This window comes from Notolepis coatsorum, assembly GCF_963971535.1.
Source record: "Notolepis coatsorum genome assembly, chromosome: 4".
Classification (NCBI taxonomy): Eukaryota; Metazoa; Chordata; class Actinopteri; order Aulopiformes; family Paralepididae; genus Notolepis; species Notolepis coatsorum.
In genome coordinates, this window is record NC_140168.1 from 46,266,625 (window position 1) to 46,284,614 (window position 17,990).

The window sequence follows — 17,990 nt, forward strand, 5'->3', positions numbered from 1 at the left end:
CAAGCGGAAGGACCCTTGCTGGGCTGCGAGTACATCAGCATAACCCACTCGAGAGCCCCCACCCGTCAACCTCTTCAGCCGTCTACCATTCCCAACTACAATTGACAATTGGGCACGTGGGTCACAAGCGGGAGGATCATCCTGCAGCTGACCACCCCTTGTGGAGGGTGTGTAGTGTTGTAAGGTCGAAACACCCAATGATACAAGGGAACACTACTGATGATGTGTCCTGTGTCCAAGTGTCCTGGAATTTTACCTAACCCAGGCCTAGATACACCTCCCACATATGTTAAAGAACCCCCATCTGTCAATCACCTACCACCTTCAACAACAAGGTGAATCTCTTGTAAGCGCTCACCACCTATTGGCACAAAGGACAGTTTAACATCACATCCTGTGTTTTTGAATCTTTTGGCTGCAACTGGCAGCTGATGGGGTCTCACGTGTGGCCATAACATATCAGGACCCTGATATGTTTGATTGATTGATTGATTGATTGATTGATTGATTGATTGATTGATTGATTGACAACTTTAATTAACAGATTGCAGAATGGGTACAGTACAGTACAGCTCAATACACACAATTGTTAAAGGGGAACTATTTTACTATTTCTTTCACTATTTGGGCACTTTTACACAATTCCTGTGAGTCTATGGAACACCTCTGTAATATATATATTTTTTTTATTCATTGTTTTGTATTTCTAATCAAGTCCTCAAAAACAGCATTTTTCTACCTCAAGATCTCGAGCTGTTTTGAGCCTGGGCTCCTAAACCACTGCGCCGGGCCTGCTGAGCGTCGTGTTCGCCTGAACATTAACATGCAGCAGTGACTATGACATCACATATAGGCACATTTTCAAACGACTCAGTTCAGTGAGGGTGAATATTGTGAGAGGAGAATTGGAAGAATGCACCAATATGAGAATTTTGAGACATAGATCATATTAATATAAGTTCACATAGCTAGGAAACAATGCTAAACACTCAAAAAGGCCATTTATAAGATAGTTCCCCTTTAAGGGGATGCAGACCAGAGAAAGACTTTTGCCTTGTTTACATCAGGGTCCCCCATTTTCAATTCATAATGACATTTATGACATACACAACATACAGATATAATAATCTAATCTAATCATCTAATCTAATCATGACATTTATGACATACAGATATACAGTAGTTACATTTGTGACATACAAGATATGCAAATATACAGTACTGTTAAACAGATCCTAACAGTAAATATATACATACGAGGGGGAGGGAACACATTAGGAGGGGGTGGGAGGGGGCTTAAGACATTTACGGGGGCCAGTTTCGAATTGCAGCCTCCCGTAGGTGCTCTTTGAGAGCGGTTTTGAAGGTGGGTAGTGATTCAAATTTGTTTACGGCTGTGGGTAGGGCGTTCCACATTGATGTGGCATAATTACGGAAGGTGTTTAGTCCCTTGTTTGAGCCGAATCTGGGTTGGAGTTTGTTATTTGATCCGAAGAGAATGGACTCTGTTTTACCCAGGTGTAATGATAGTTTGTTATCAGCGAGCCAGGTGCAGATTCTGCCGAGTTCTGAGCTGAGGGTTTGTTCAACCTGTAACTTGTTCTTGTCAGAGACCAGCAGGGCTGAGTCATCCGCGAACAGGAACAAGTTGCAGTCACAAGCTGATGACATGTAATTTGCATAAATTAGGAACAGTAACGGTCCTAGTATGCTTCCTTGTGGAACACCACAGTTCACTGGGAGGGGGGGGGGGGGGGGGATAGGGTACCGTTTACCTCTACCATCTGTTCTCTCCCCTCCAGGTAGGATTGCATCCAGCTCACTGATAAACTATCAAAACCAATTGCTTTTAGCTTGTCAATCAGACTGGAGTGATTGACAGTGTCGAAAGCCTTTTGGAGGTCCAGCATGACCATGCCGCAGTATTTGCCTGCATCCACCTCTTGTTTGATGTGGCCGTTTAAATAGAGAAGGCATGTGTCAGTGGAGTGGGATGTTCTGAAGCTAAATTTTTTTAGTACCTCATCTGTTGTTACCATTTCAAGTTTGAAGTTTTTGAAGGTTTTTGTAGTATGCTAGGATGTGTTCTACCCCAAAATGCCCTGAGTGGGAGGGTAGTTTATTTAACAGTGTTGTGGCTATGTTAGTGAAGAATGTGTTTAAGTATTTGGCCACATCGAGCTTGTCTGTGATGAGAGTGTTTTCTGTCTTTATGTTTATGTTTGTAAACCTGGTTTTTCGTTTTTTGCTGCAGCCTAGTTGGTTGTTAGGTAATGTCCAGTACAGTATGGAGACTGTTGGTGAATAAAAAAAAAATTGAAAATAGGTCTTATGGCAAACTCCCTTTCAAACTGGGTCCACTGCCTATCAAAGAGGTTATCCACAATGGTGGAATGAACTTCCAACAAGTCAGGACAGCCAAAACCTGCCCAATTTTCCGCCATTGACTAAAAACACACTTCTTCAGTCAATATCTGAAATGAAATCAAATGTATAATAGGCTACTAACCTTCGTACTGTCTTTTACTATCATGCACTTTGCTACTAAATAATCTGCATTACCTATATTACTACCTACTATGCTAATATGTCTTTCCTACTATGCACTCAAGACTAGCACCCAAGTTCAACACTGTTTGACAAACATTGTTACTTTAGCTGCCAGAGTTGTACCCTTCCTGCTGACCTGTTTACAGAACGTGTAAGTCACTTTGGATAAAAGCGTCAGCTAAATGACTAAATGTAAATGTACCTGATCTTCACATTCATATATAGCAGTCTCTATAGTGTATCACCTTCGTCCTTTTCTAGGCAGAATCCAGTACACAAACACCTAACACCCATCTTACTGTTAAAACATCTGGGACCGTAGGGTCACAGTGTACCTATTTCGACAGCAGTAAACCCACCCCCTAAACAAGGGGTTACAAGGTTTCAGGTGGGGCTACATCTCAGCTAAACCTTCTTGGCAAGATACATAGCCTGGCCATAGTAGTAGGCTAGCCAAGATGGTGCAATAATAATAAAATTAGATTTTGAAAATGTTCCTTTGAAGATATCCAAGGACACTGTTACTAATACGGGATGGCTGACAGCCACCAGGACTGAAATAGAAAAATAGGATCAAAGGTTGGCAGTTAGAGAGAGTAGCTTGGCCCGGACGCGTGTACCTGTTCCGCAACAGTAAGTTACTTCCGGGGTAGGCCTGATTGGCCCCGACAGGCACGTGACGCGGCAAACTCAGGACGCGCAACGAGGCTGCTGAGAGCTGTCGCGCGGAAATAGGCTGTCTATTGCCATTCTCTAACACAAACTCTAACCTTAACCAGCTCCTTAACAGCGCCTAAACTTAACCGTTCTAACCTTAACCAACTCCGAAACAATGCCTAACCTTAACCTTAACCTTAACCATGCCTAACCTTAACCATAGAAAGAATATTGCCATTCTCTAACACAAACTCTAACCTTAACCAGCTCCTTAACAGCGCCTAAACTTAACCGTTCTAACCTTAACCAACTCCGAAACAATGCCTAACCTTAACCTTAACCTTAACCATGCCTAACCTTAACCGGCGAAAGAATACACGTTAAAAAAAAAATCACGTTAAAAAAAAAAAATCATGGGATTTGAACTCGCGTCAACAACGAACCGCAGGACCACGGACCGCTGCTATGCCAGGTGAGCTAAAGCGCCGAATGAGAGTCATAGCGGATTTGGACGGTTACGTAATTCAACAAGCTCTGCCGCGCGGCAGAGAAAGTTGCGCGTCACGTGCCTGTCGGGGCCAATCAGGCCTACCCCGGAAGTAACTTACTGTTGCGGATAAGCTATACGCGGCCCGGACCCCTGCTAAGAGAAATGAGATGGAGGCATCTCTGCCAATACTTGTTCATTATTGTACTGCTACTGGCCGGCCACCAAGGGGCACTGCAGGCTCCGTAAAAAGCAATAACAGGTGTAAAACCAAAATAGCCTTTTGGTAAAAACCTCAAGAAGACACATTTTATTTGATTATAGGCTTTGTTTGACTGACGTGACTCCAGTGAAATAAATGCTCATTTATATATATATTTAAATGCTCGTTTATATATAAATTAAAATATATATAAATGCCTTAGCTAGCATGGTTTGTTGGTACGCAAAATCAGTTATGGGCTATTTCTGACGGGTCTTCACGTGACAAGAGTAGTCTGAAGAGATGGTTTAATAACCATGGATCTCAGAAAGACATAGCAGAAAAATTCAATATTTATATTCATTCATTACAAATCACTGATCAAACATCATAATAATATATTATAATCATATAATTTATCGCTATTATTCAGATGTGAAGTGGCTTAGTGCTCTTCCATTTTGTAAACACTACATTGTCCACACTACTACGGTTCAGACACACATACACACTCCCAATAACACAAGAATTAGGCTACTTGTACAGTATTCACTAGGCTCACTATAAAACCTATTTCCAGTCTCCAGTGTTCACCAACAACAACAACAACACCCCTGCAGGAAATGAGTGTGGTAGGTTTACTGGCATCAAAGAGCGAGCAATAAAGCAAACAGCACAGTATGTTAAGTGACTGAGGTCTGTTGTCGCCAGCAGGCTGCAGAGAGAGGGCTTGTGGTGAAGGTGCAGTGCAGGGGGGCGCAGGATGCTCTGGTGTAATTTTTTTTTAAACATACAAAAAAAACAGGCTCACATACCTGTATAATGCGCCTCGCCTCGCCCCCCCCCCCCCCCCCCCCTATGGGCTGGACAAGTCTTCTTTAAACAAGTCAAGAAGAAACATCACAATATATCAAGAACAAAACCCATCATGGAATCCAAAACAACACTCCCAGACATACCCCAGCGAAGGTAAGGAAAAACTCACTAAAAACCTAGCAATAGGAAAAAAGCACAACAGGCAATGTGGAGGAGAGAAACTTTTGAAGGGCTGTTCAAGGGGGGCTCCCCCTTCTTGGATGTCGGTAATAGTAGTGTTGCTAAGGATGATCGGTGGGTGGAGAATAAAACAGGCGAAATAGTTGATATGCATGAACATATATGTGTAATAAAACACATATGTACATGCAATAGCAACTGGGGTACATAAATAGAATAGAGCTAAGAACAGCAACAACAAGAGAGAAAGCATAGGGAGACAAGCACTAGTGTGATAATAGGATAAAGGCTAAGTGTCAAGGCTCGGAGCTCAAAATATCAGAGTCATATTCCGTTTGCATATGAGTATGTATTCCGTTCGGATCCATTTGAGAGGATCACATCAACTTGGCCATCACTGGGCATCCACCACCTTGGTCATCACCACGAGACATCCACTCACAGAGAGACTGGCATTAGAGCAAGGCTCAAAGGCCCCCCCAGGGGCGGACCTAGAACATTTGGCGCCCTAGGCGAGATTCACCACTTTGCTCTGCGCAGTTTTGGCGCACCACTCTATATCTGCAACCATTATTTTTACATAAAAAAATGGTAACACAAGGGAAAATTAGCCAAAAATCTAAAACGGTCGGTCTGAGCCTCCCCCCCAAAAAAAATCAAAACATCGCCACGCTACCAACCAGTTAACCCTTTTCACTGCGACAATACACCGAAGGTTAACCCTTTCACGACCATCGGTTGTGTGATAGTAAAGGGTTAACCCTCCATCGTGGCAGTGAAAGGGTTAACAGTTATACAGTAAAGTACTGCACCTATAATTTTTACAAGCAAGAACAAGAGCTAAGAATAAATGTAAAATGCACACTAAAGAATTAAAACAAATAAACAACTTAGCTAACACACAATAATAATAATAATAATAATAATAATAATAATAATAATAATAATAATAATAATAATAATAATAATAATAATAATAATAATAATAATAATAATAATAATAATAATAATAATAATAATAATAATAATAATAATAATAATAATAATAATAATAATAATAATAATAATAATAATAACAAACAATAAAAATAACGTGCAAATTTGCTTTAAAAGAAAATTATGTATTGTAAAATATGTTACACATATATCAAAATATAATATGCTAAATAAACAAACAAATAAATAAAAATTACAAATTCACTTTGTCTAAAGAACTATTTACATTCCACTCCCTATCATCACACTTCAAGGTTAGCCTGTAGCTCCTACTGGTTTCCATTTACAGTGCAATCCTTCTGGCCTTCCTCGCTGCAAAGTCATCAATCACATCAAATTGTCCAACTCCTGAGCCAGCTCCTACCCATCCAAATCAGATTGCCCTCCATGGTTTAAGGTGTGTACAAGTGCCTCTGCTTGCTTCATCAGCTCTTGGTGTGGCAGGTCTTGGAAGTTGTACAAAATTGCATACCTTTCACCTTGGCACGTTTCTCGTCTTCTTCTTTTCTTCTCTTTTTAAACTGGATGGCCGGATGGCTTTTGCCTCTTCATAGTTCTCTAACGTTAGTCTTTCTTTCCTCAACGCTCAATTCTATAAACACTTGACCGATACCCATCAATGCACAGCGCTCTAGCATGTTCTGACTGTGAACACCTAAAGCTGAGGCTCAGACCGACCGACCGTTTTAGATTTTTGGCTCATTTTCCCTTATGTTAGAATTTTTTTATGTAAAAAATAATGGTTGCAGATATAGAGGGGGGCGCCAAAACTGCACAGAGAAATTTTTTTTAAAAATTAAAAAAAAAAAAAAAAAAAATAAAGGCGACCGCCTATATCGCCTGTAGGAAGGTCCGCCCCTCCCCTCCCTGAAGGACTTGCACAACTTCCGCTGCCACAACAGCGCAAAAAAAAAAACATTACGAAGGACAGCTCACACCCTGGCTTCCACCTGTTCGACCTGTTGCTATCGGGCAGGTGTTACAGGTGCATCAGAGCCAGAACAAACAGGCTCAGAGAAGGTTTCCTCCCCAGAGCCATCACCACCTTGAACTCTAATATGCACCAATAATTCACCCTTTCCCCCTCCTCCCACACTGTGCAACATCCTACCCCTCAAGTGCAATATCCACAGTGCAATACCCACCCACTACCGTATGACACTGTGATTGATATTTTGTATATTGTTGTTATTTTGTATATTGTACAGTATTGTAACATTGTTTTATTGTATAGTATTTTATGTTTCTCTTTTATTACTTATGTGATTTTATATTCCACTACTGCACCTTAAGTTTGAGTCCCAAATCTCGTTGTATGCAAATATAATTAGAATTACAATAAAGTACAATACAATCTAATCGAATCTAATCAAACCAGAAGAATAGTGGTTTGGACTGTGGATACATACACGCACTGTTTTCAAGTGTCCACTGGGTGTCAGTAGAGACGAGGTAAAAGCAACAGGGGAGTGGAGGAAGTGTTCTATGGAGATATTTCCATTACTACATTATCATTACTTCACCATTTAGGCTATATAACTGTCTACTTGTAATAGTTCACCTTTCAATAGGCTATAATATGATTTTTAATATAAGTTGTATTAGGATTTACATATAGTGTACAGTTTTGTGAATGAGGTTTGAGGTAGCCTAATAGAAAAAGAAACATCAACCTACAGAATTCTTTCAAAAATGACCCCGTGGTGTAATATGTGTGTGTGTGTGTTGAGTTAACGAGAAAAGACGAACCATGGTTGATAAAAGTACGATAATTATCGTATTTTGCCCTCTTCTCTTGGTTATAAACGATCGTTTCCCCTCAAAAAACGATAATTTATGCCTCGGGACGATAATTTTACATTTCCCATCTGGCAACACTGTGCACTCCCAGATGGATTGCTGACACCTTGACTTGATTGATTGATTGATTGATTGATTGATTGATTGATTGATTGATTGATTGATTGATTGATTGATTGATTGATTGAAATTTGTATTAACAGATTGCAGAATGGGTACAATACAGTACAGCTCAATACACACAATTGTTAAGGGGATGCAGACCAGAGAAAGACTTTCGTCTTGTTAACATCAGGGTCCCCCATTTTCAATTAATCGTAACTGGGGTGGGGGGGGGGAACTACATTGGAGGCATAGTGTTACGACCCTGGCTCAAAGGGAAGCAACATAAGGGCACACAGACACCAATGGTCTGTGTTTAAACCAAAAGACTATTCTAATTATGATAACTAGCACAAACTAAAGATCAAAAAGGTGGACGGGGGAGAGACACTGTTTCAACAATGTCCTCTAGCAACAGTCACCCTGCATGTGTGTGTGGGGAAGGGCCTTTGAGCACTGCCAGGCAGGTGTCCAATTAGCAGCAATCAGCCAATTAGCAGCAATCACCTGCAGCACAGGACCCAGGAGTAACCAAGATCATGGTACATAACACATAGCTGTCAACATTGGGATTTGAAAAAAACGGGAGAGCTCAGCTGCTCTCTGCTGAGCTGCCTCGTCGCTGCCATCTGCTGGTCAAAACCTGTATGTATCCAAGGACTGGGTGAACTACTAATTGCTACATTAAATTAATCAGATACCTGGTTGAAAGTGAAATGCTGTGTACATCCCTGCATTAAATGAATGGAAGTGTTTCTGTAGAGGAGATGGAACGCCTGCTCTTGTCGGCACTGCGCAGCCGTGGAATCGCAAGGCCATAGATTTAGAATAGATAGAAAGGGCACATTGTGGTGTATCATAATTAATTTGTTGAATACAATAGGATTTTTATAACGTTGACACAAATTAAGGAATATTTACACTAAGTTCTCTTTTTGTTTTTGCACTGAGCGCTGTCGACTTGATTTCTTCTTCTTTTCTTCTTCTTTTGAATTTCCGGCAGTGTAGACGCATCGTGGTGTATTACTGCCCTCCGCAGTTCTTTTGATGAGTTCTTCTTCTTCTTCTTCTTTCTTCTCTTGAATTTCCCGCAGGCGTATTACTGCCCTCCTCAGCTCTTATACTACACTAGTGGTTTGGTTTCCATAGTTAGGCCTCTGGTAAATCAACTTTTGATTGTTTACCCTCTTCTTCTTCTCATCTTCAAAACACATTACTATCGACTATCTCCTTCTTCTCTGCTCCTCTTGCCTGTCCAATACTAATAAATACAATAACGCTATATCCTCTGATACAACTCTGACGCGTGCAGAAATGTCAGCACTGACTCTGTGATCAGCTGGTGGTTCTCATTATCCATGCCAAAGAAAGATTTAAGAGAGAAGGGAGAGACTCCCAACTCTACCAGACTTTTATAAAAGATTTCCCTCTCTTTCCTATACCTTTCACATTCTAGGAAAACATGCCCGACAGTTTCAGTCTCTCCACATTCACACCGCCCATCTGGATGTTTTCCCACAATGCACAAGGTACTGTTCAACCCACAGTGTCCCAGCCTCAATCTACACATCTTCACCCTATCACTCCTAGACCCATATCCATCCACCTTGATTTTGACCCGAGGCTGCAGAGAGAAATAGTGCCTTCCCTTGGTCCCCTTTTCCCACTCAGCCTGCCACTCAGCCTCAACTCCTTTCTTTATCTTCTCTCTGAGTTCTACTCTTCCGATTGAAATGCCTATCTCTTCCTCCCTTCCCAGGCTCTGTTTGGCAAGGGAATCAGCCATCTCATTTCCCGCAATCCCAGCATGCCCCGGAACCCAACAAAACTCCACTGACCAGCCTGCCTTCGCAATCCTATATAAAACCAACATTATTTCCTGAATGAGATCAGGGCGAGCTTTAGACCCACCTGCACTCAGAGCCATCAGTGCAGCAGCCGAGTCAGAATATAATCACCTGGCTTGGTCCCACTTCCTCCACCCACCACAATGCCCAGAGAATGGCAAGCAACTCTGTCACAAATACAGAGCTGCCATCAGATATTCTCTGTCCCTTACCGATCCCTAACCGAGGCACACACCACCCAAAGCCTGCCCTCCCACTTTCAGGATCCACAGAGCCATCAGTGAAAACCTCCAGAGACCCTGAGGCCAAAAGGAACCTCTCTATTTCTCCCACAATCTCGCCCTTATCATCCTCCATCAAGAACCTAAATTCAATGACTCGATCAGGAACTGGCCAAAATGGCACTGACAGCCAACAAGTGTGCTCCGCATTCCCCACCTGATGCAATCTCAACTTCCTGGCCCACTGATCAATACTGGACAAAAAAGGCTTATACTGTACTTATCCGCATCTCCTGAAAGTAAACACCTAGCTGGGAAGGACAGACTAGTCCCACTCAATTTTGCCCAGTACTGTAGCCCTAACTTTACTCTCCTCAGGTTTAAGGGCAACTCCCCCAAATTGTAAACCCAGATTTGTTTTGGCAGTCTGAGAGTTGTATGTTGAGTTGTTTTTTTGTGGAGGACATCTTCGGTTTTGCAGGATTTTTGGAGAAGGCATGGGCCGCATGGCACCTGAGACAAAACACACTGTATCCTATTATAATTGTATTTGAATTCACCTTGTTTTTCTGTTTATTTACATTGAGTACAGCTTGTGTTATATTACGTTTTATTGTATTTTCTTGTATTTTTTATGGCCATCTTGGTCTATGTCATTTGTTAAGTAATTGGTAAAGTATATTATTATATACTTATTGTTATGTGTCTTGTAAGCCCATATGGGCTGGGCATACATCTGTATGTAAGACACGAAAATAAACAATATCAAATCAACAAAAAGAAATCCACCAATAGTGCTGGAACTGGGGTGGTCTTAAAAGCTCCACAACAGATTCTCAGAGCCTTGCACTGAGGCACATCCAGCTTTCGTAAATTAGACTTGGCCGCAGAGCCGTACACAAAACAGGCAGCCATAGTCAATTGCTGACCTGATCATCGCCTGATATATCATGCACATGGTCTCTCTATCCGCTCCCCACCCACTCCCAGCCAAGCTTCTCAGCACATTCACTATTCTTTCACACTTTGCCAGGGTTTTCTCTATATGAACAGCCCAATTCATTCTTTCATCGAACCAAACTCCCAAAAATTTAAACACCTTCACTCTCTCTAAGGGAGACCCATACATAACCAGCCCACCCCTAGGCACCCTCTTTTTAAAACCAAAAATCATATAATTAGACTTAGAGGCGGAGATTTTAAAACCCCACTTGTCTCCCCATTCCTCTACATCCCCCAGAGATCTTTGTACCTGCTTTAAACAATACTCAACATTCTTCCCTCTTTTCCATATGGCCCCATCATCTGCAAGACAACCCAAACCCTCTTCCAATTCGCCCAAAAATGTCATTAATCATAACATCGAAGAGGACCGGACTAATCACGCTTCCTTGCAGGGTGCCATTTTCTATTTTTCGTTTTTGAGGTTTGCCCCCCCACACGTACTTGGATGGTCCTGTCTAATAGAAAATCCTTTATCCAATTAAACAATCTCCCTCTAACTCCTAACTCATACAATTTCAAAAGCAACCCCTCTTTCCACAAAGAGTCATACGCCTTCTCGATATCCAGAAATACACTTACCACTACTTCCTTATTGTCAAAAGCCTGTCTAATGTCCTGGTCTAAAACAGCTACTGATTCCATTGTAGACCTGCCATTTCTAAACCCATTCTGAAATCCAACATAGAGATCCTTCCTTTCTAAAAATTTAACTAATCGTGATCATCCTTTCCATAATTTTACACAATACAGACGTCAAGGCTATGGGTCGATATGACCCTGGGTCAGACGCTACTTTACCTGGCTTCAAAATAGGAATGATGACGGCATGCTTCCACTCCTTTGGCAAGCAGCTTTCTAACCACACATTATTAAACAAACCCAGTATTTCGACTTTTACAAATTCGTCCAAATTCTTAAATGTCTTGATTTCAGCGGGACAGAACGGCAGAACTATACTGTTACAGCTATTTTTGGTACTTATTAACACAATGTGCATTGATCACTGTTGCGTTATATCATTTACATGTCTGCTACTTTAATATTTACATTATATTACTTTATATCACTAGGCGATGACGGCAATTTTGAACGTTACTATAGCTACTGATGACTATTCTTTTACATTAGCCATATCACGGCAGTTGTTAAACACTCAAGCATAATTGTATTAATCAGCCCACATTACAGTTATATGTTGACAACACTTTATATTCAATATATATAATAGCATTTCAGGGGAGTGGCAGAGAGACAGCATTAGTCAGTTTTTCTGTGGACTGTCCCATAACCTAGGATAAGTTACAAAAAATATTAATGCATAGGCTAACGTTACATACTGTAACATTTACAGTATGCATTCATATTTTTCTTGTGCTTCTATGGTCATAAATACACACATCTTAATGCTATCTATAAGACATTCATACATGCACAAAGTGAATATGGAAATGCAGTGAATATCATACCTCAAGCTGTTTACTCTGCATTTCTTAGCATTTACATTTCATACTGTAACCATTGATGTATTATAAAAGCTCTTATAATACATCCATGACTAACTTAAACGCTGTTCACACTGTATATATCTTAGCGTATTCATACTACTCTTTTCATACTGTTCATTCTGTTAATAATGTTCATACTGTATATCTTAGCACATTCATATACCTACCTTTACCGTTTATTCTATTTATATATCATACATAATATGCAAGTAAAATTACACTGCACTGCACCGCTTCTTTTGCACTTCTGGTTCAATGCTAACTGGATTAAATGTCTTTCGTTGTTTCAGTACTTGTAGTCTGTGCAAATGACAATACAGTTGAATCTAATCTAATCTAAATATCAATCATGCCAGAAACTACTCAATTAAGCCAAGAAAGAAGTTTGGTCAACAGTAGAAAAAATACAAGGCAAGCAATTGCATTCCACATATTTTTTTTATTATTATAGGCCTATAATATGTCCAGGTAGAGGTCCAGTCTTCCACTCCTGATGTTGGTAGTGCTAGATTCGGGCCTTGCTTTCACGACTGCTGCTCACAAACCATAGACTGGACACACATCATTATAGTGGCAATTCATCCTAGAAAACAAGACAGGGAGATAGAGTTATGGAATTGCTCATGCACTCTACAACAACACACATCTTGTATCTCTTCTCATCTCTAACATTTCCATTCCACAGCATGCAAGCATCCTGCTTCAAGAGGTGTATGATTGTGTATGTGACAATAAAACTCGATTTGATTTCAATATTTTAGAGGGTTTAGAGTTCACCCACCAGTTTCTGCTGTGGGAAACTTGGTATTTTAGTATACATATCTTGCTTGCTTAATCATAACATCTAACTTTTATAGATCGACATCTTACCATGGTTGGCTGTGCAGCATTTGGATGCACCAATCGGTCCGAGAAAGGGATTCGGATGTATGGCTTATTGGCTTCCCAAAAGACACAGACAGGAGAAGAAAAAGGTTGACTATAGTTTAACTAGTATACAGCTCAGACAACAACTTAAAGGTCAGGCCAGATTGACTTAGATATGACATGTCCAAGTAAATCACATCTTGTTCTTTTTCTCATTGTCTTCATATCAATCTTGTGACGGATACGACAAAACCCATAATCTCATCTTTGTTTACCTTTCTTGTCATTATCTGTTATTAACTCTTTCAGTGCCAGCAGGGGGCGCAAGATTTAGTGCTTGAATGCCCACCATCCACTTCAATGTTAGCGTTAAAAACGCCTAATCTATATTTTAAATTATGGCTATGTGTCTAATCTGCCCGTCGCTTATCAATGACTTGTTTTCCAGTCAACATTGTCAAAGCGGATTGTTTTTTTATTGGTTCATTCTCGTTTTATAGCATCTTGAAAAGCCCTCGTTTTCAAGGAAAATTTTAAGATTCCATGATAATCGCCCTTTACTGGAATATTCTAGAACGTAGTCATTTTTCTGCCTATTTATGAATCGTTTTCTAATAATAATAATAATTTAGGACCTGCTCAGAGGTCATTAATCGGCATGCATGCGATGCATGTATGCGATTCGTCTCTGCGATTAACCCATCCCGTCCTTCCCCCCCAAGGGCAGCCGGGAGCAGACAGGCGCAACGTGAGCCGCGCCAGGGGACCAATCCATGTGCTCCTGTCCGTCTTCGTCAAGGACGCCACAGCGTTAGCGATCTTGTTGTTGTGCATGTTTTTCCATTGGGTTTATCTTATCGGGGGGGAAACCCTTGCGAGCACGGGGAGAACATGCAAACTCCACACAGAAAGGCCTGGGAGATACTCCACCTGGGTAACTGGCATCATGGAAACCTGGTCCCCAAGCGGGAATCGAACCCTGGACCTTCTTGCTGTGAGGCGACAGTGTTTAACCACTACACCACCGTGCCGCATAATAAACGCTAGATTATCGATAGTATTATGTGTACGTAAAGGGCGGCTACGTGGCACAGTGGGCAAGGCGCTAGCAACGAATGCTGGAGACTGGGCTTGAACAGGATGCCTCCTGTTCGAGCCCCGCTCTCCACATTGCTTTCAGTTTAGCTGGTCGTCCACAGTAATACACATTGGCCGTATTACGGGGAGGGAAACTGAAGGGTGGGGATCGGGCGTTGTCCCTCCCTCGGGCGTTGCCCCTCCAAAGCCCAGACCCCCGACGCTGAAAGATCGAGCCACGCAGGTGAAAAGATGCGATGGCTGTTACCTCGAGTATCGGAGGGGACTCGTGCTATGTATGACTTAGTCCACATTGCAGCCGGCTTGTGGGAGGCAAGAAACAACGTTCGAAGACAGGGGAGGGTTGAATTGGACGATATGAAAATTGGGATGGGAGAAAAATAGAAAATGGGAGAAAAAGTGGATCAAAAAAAAGTATTATGTGTACGTATGCACGCTATATAGGCGTTCTGAAAAATCGATTCTCTGATTTCCTCAAAGCGATCGCGCACAAACACACATCACACATAGGGCGAACGCTGAGATCTCAGCGAATACAACTCTGATTATCCCAAGACTTGTAAAATAGATTCCTTACCTCAGATCAGATGTTCTCCAAAAAGATCATTCCAATTCCTGATCGCCATTCCAAAAATCGATCGCTTTTATTGATCCAACGCTGGGTAGTGGAAACACATATTCCACGCTGTTCTGAGGGTGGGCAATGACTGGGATCATCTCCGGTTACATGCCTGACAATGAAAATGGATGAGAAAGAGTCCATTCCAAAAGGGTGCATTACCATCTGGGAGACGATAGGGGGCGGTTTTTTCCACATCTGAGCTCCTACAGGGGCTGCATACCAACGGTAGACTCGGTTGATGAAATATGAATTCAGATCGCTAATAAAAAAATAAAACGCTAATAATCGTGGTGGGCATTCAGGCATTGGGCTGATAAACGTGTTATCACGTTTTGGGCATTCAACGTGTTAATTTGTCATCTTAATTTGTCAAATTTTAAACGGTGCATAATCTTTCTATGGCCATAGAAAACAGATAATAAACTATATTCTATTTTTGATACAATTTGACTCATCTGAATTTCTATAGTTTCACTGTTTGGCTCATTTAAAATATTCCACAACAGGTTCAATGTGTTTTATTGTAATATGTACATGACTACAATGAATTTGTGATTGACAATTATGGGGTAAAGTCTGGAATGATTCTGCAGGCACATTTTGAGGGAGAGCAATTTACAGCTAACCAAAAAGGCCAACTAAAATTGAAGGCTGATGCTGTTCCAACCATATTTGTGCATCGCCCTAAGCCCAAGAAGAAAAAGGGTCCCACTGTGAGAACCAGCCCAAAACCTCCAGTACATGTTCATGCAGTGGCCAATGACCACACATATTGTGCCCAAATGAACTTTGGTATCTCGTGCATTATTGGGTTTAATAGGACATTTATTGTACATTGGAGGGGGTTGCGTTAGGACATTTACAGGGGCCAGTTTCGAATTGCAGTCTCTCGTAGGTGCTCTTTGAGAGTGGGTAGTGATTCACATTCCTTTACAGCTGTGGGTACTAGGGCGTTCCACATTGATGTGGCATAATTGCAAAACGTGTTTATTCCCTTGTTTGAGCCGAATCTGGGTTTAACATGATTTGTGGAGCTCCCTCTGGTGTTGTGGTCGTGGTATTCACTGACCTTTGGGAAGTATTTTGACATGTACATGGGTACCTTAGTCGTGTAGTGTATCTTGTAGACCAGGCCCATTGCAAGTTGCTGTACTCTGCCGTCTACTCTAAGCCATCCTAGGTTGTCAAAGTGTGCATCTTACCAGACAACAGCATGGCTCCTGGAATGAATGAATGAAAACTTTATTCAACAGATTGCAGAATGGGGTACAATACAGTACGGCAGTGGCGGCCGGTGTGAACTACATTTGGGTGGGCGCGGGGGGGGGGGGGGGGGGGGGGGTTAAGGGGGGGGGGGGGGGGGGGGGGCAAGCGGACAGCTGACCAAGCGAATACTGACTCATAGTTACCCGAGACGTGAGCGATTCGACTCACGCTCACGGCAATGAATAGGCTCTTATGAACGAGTCGCTCGTGACCGGCACATCACTAGTTACCCCGTTTCCAACGTTAAGTCGAGTTCATTCATACTACACTAGTACACGTCAGTCCACGTGAGCGGATCGGCGCGGCCGAGAAATCCGCTCTTCGCTCTTTAAAGCTTGGTCCGCTCCGCTAATCACTCATGTTGACCCCGCCCCCAAGTCGCTCTCCGCTCGCTCCCCGCTCACCTTGAATCGAGCGCTCCCCGCTCCCCGCGCCAGATCGCTCGGCAGTTTTTTTTCTTCTTTTTTTGGAGCATGGTGTAAATGAGCTCAAACTACAACAGTCTACACCCCCTGGGCCCCTTAACAATTGTTTGTATTGAGCCGCATTGTAATTGTAGCCATTCTGCAATGTTAAATAACGTTGTTTATCCATTCACTATCTCTATTAAGCGATGATAGGCTAGCCGAGCCACAATGCTATGGTCGCTGCCATTAACGTTAGCATGTAAGCTAACGTCAACAACAATGGCGTCGATACTTTTTCCTAACTGGAGTGAGTGTGGGCGTCTCTACAGTGACAAAGCCTGAACGAACAGCCTATCACAGGTTCACCCTTCTCATTGGTTGAAAATGGCCTTCATGTTTGTACATCGCCATCTGTTGCTTTGGCATTGTACTGCATGTATATATTACATCAGTGTTAAACCACTGTGAGCGGCCTGGAGTGGATTGGAGCGGAGGAGAACTCTCGCTCCGGACGTCGCGCCGACTCATTTTAAAACCCACTCCTCGCTCACGTCAAAACCGGCCGCTCCGCGCCCCGCGCCGCTCACGCTCCGATCCGCTCACATGCACTGGTACACGTATGATCAATCCAATAATGAAGACATATATATATCTTGTCATTTTAAACAAGTTACCATTCATTCATTCATCCATTATGCGTCACCTGCGGCGAAATTAAATGTTATAGTTCAACATCAACACCCTGTGTTGAGAGAGAGAGAGAGAGCGAGAGAGAGAGAGCGAGAGAGAGAGAGAGAGCGAGAGAGAGCGAGAGAGAGAGCGAGAGAGAGAGAGAGAGAGAGAGAGAGAGAGAGATAGAGAGAGAGAGAGAGAGAGAGAGAGAGAGAGAGAGAGAGAGAGAGAGAGAGAGAGAGAGAGAGAGACCGCATTAACTCACTTTGTTTAGTTGAAACGTGGTCCAGGAGGGCTTGATAAAGTGTATATGTCCACTGTTGATGTATATCCACTGTCCAGACTGCATCCAGCTAGCCAAATAGCTTCTTGTTAGCCAGGTTAGCCACCACAACACAAGTACTGTGACGACGAGCTGTGTCTTTGCCCATTTCCGCATCGAACAGCCTGCAAACTACCTGGCGTTCTATCGCCCTGCTCTAAGACAAACTCTAACCTTAACCAATTTTGAAAGAGTGCCTAAGCTTAACCGTTGAAAGAACTTGCCTAACCTTAACCAACTTCGAAGACTACATAACCAGTGTAGAAACTGGTGTCGGCCAATCAGAGAGCGTCTCCGAGAAATGCGGCTAGAGCGTCTCCGAGAAATGCGGCTACGGAAAGTATAGACGCTGCTTGCTTAGATGATAT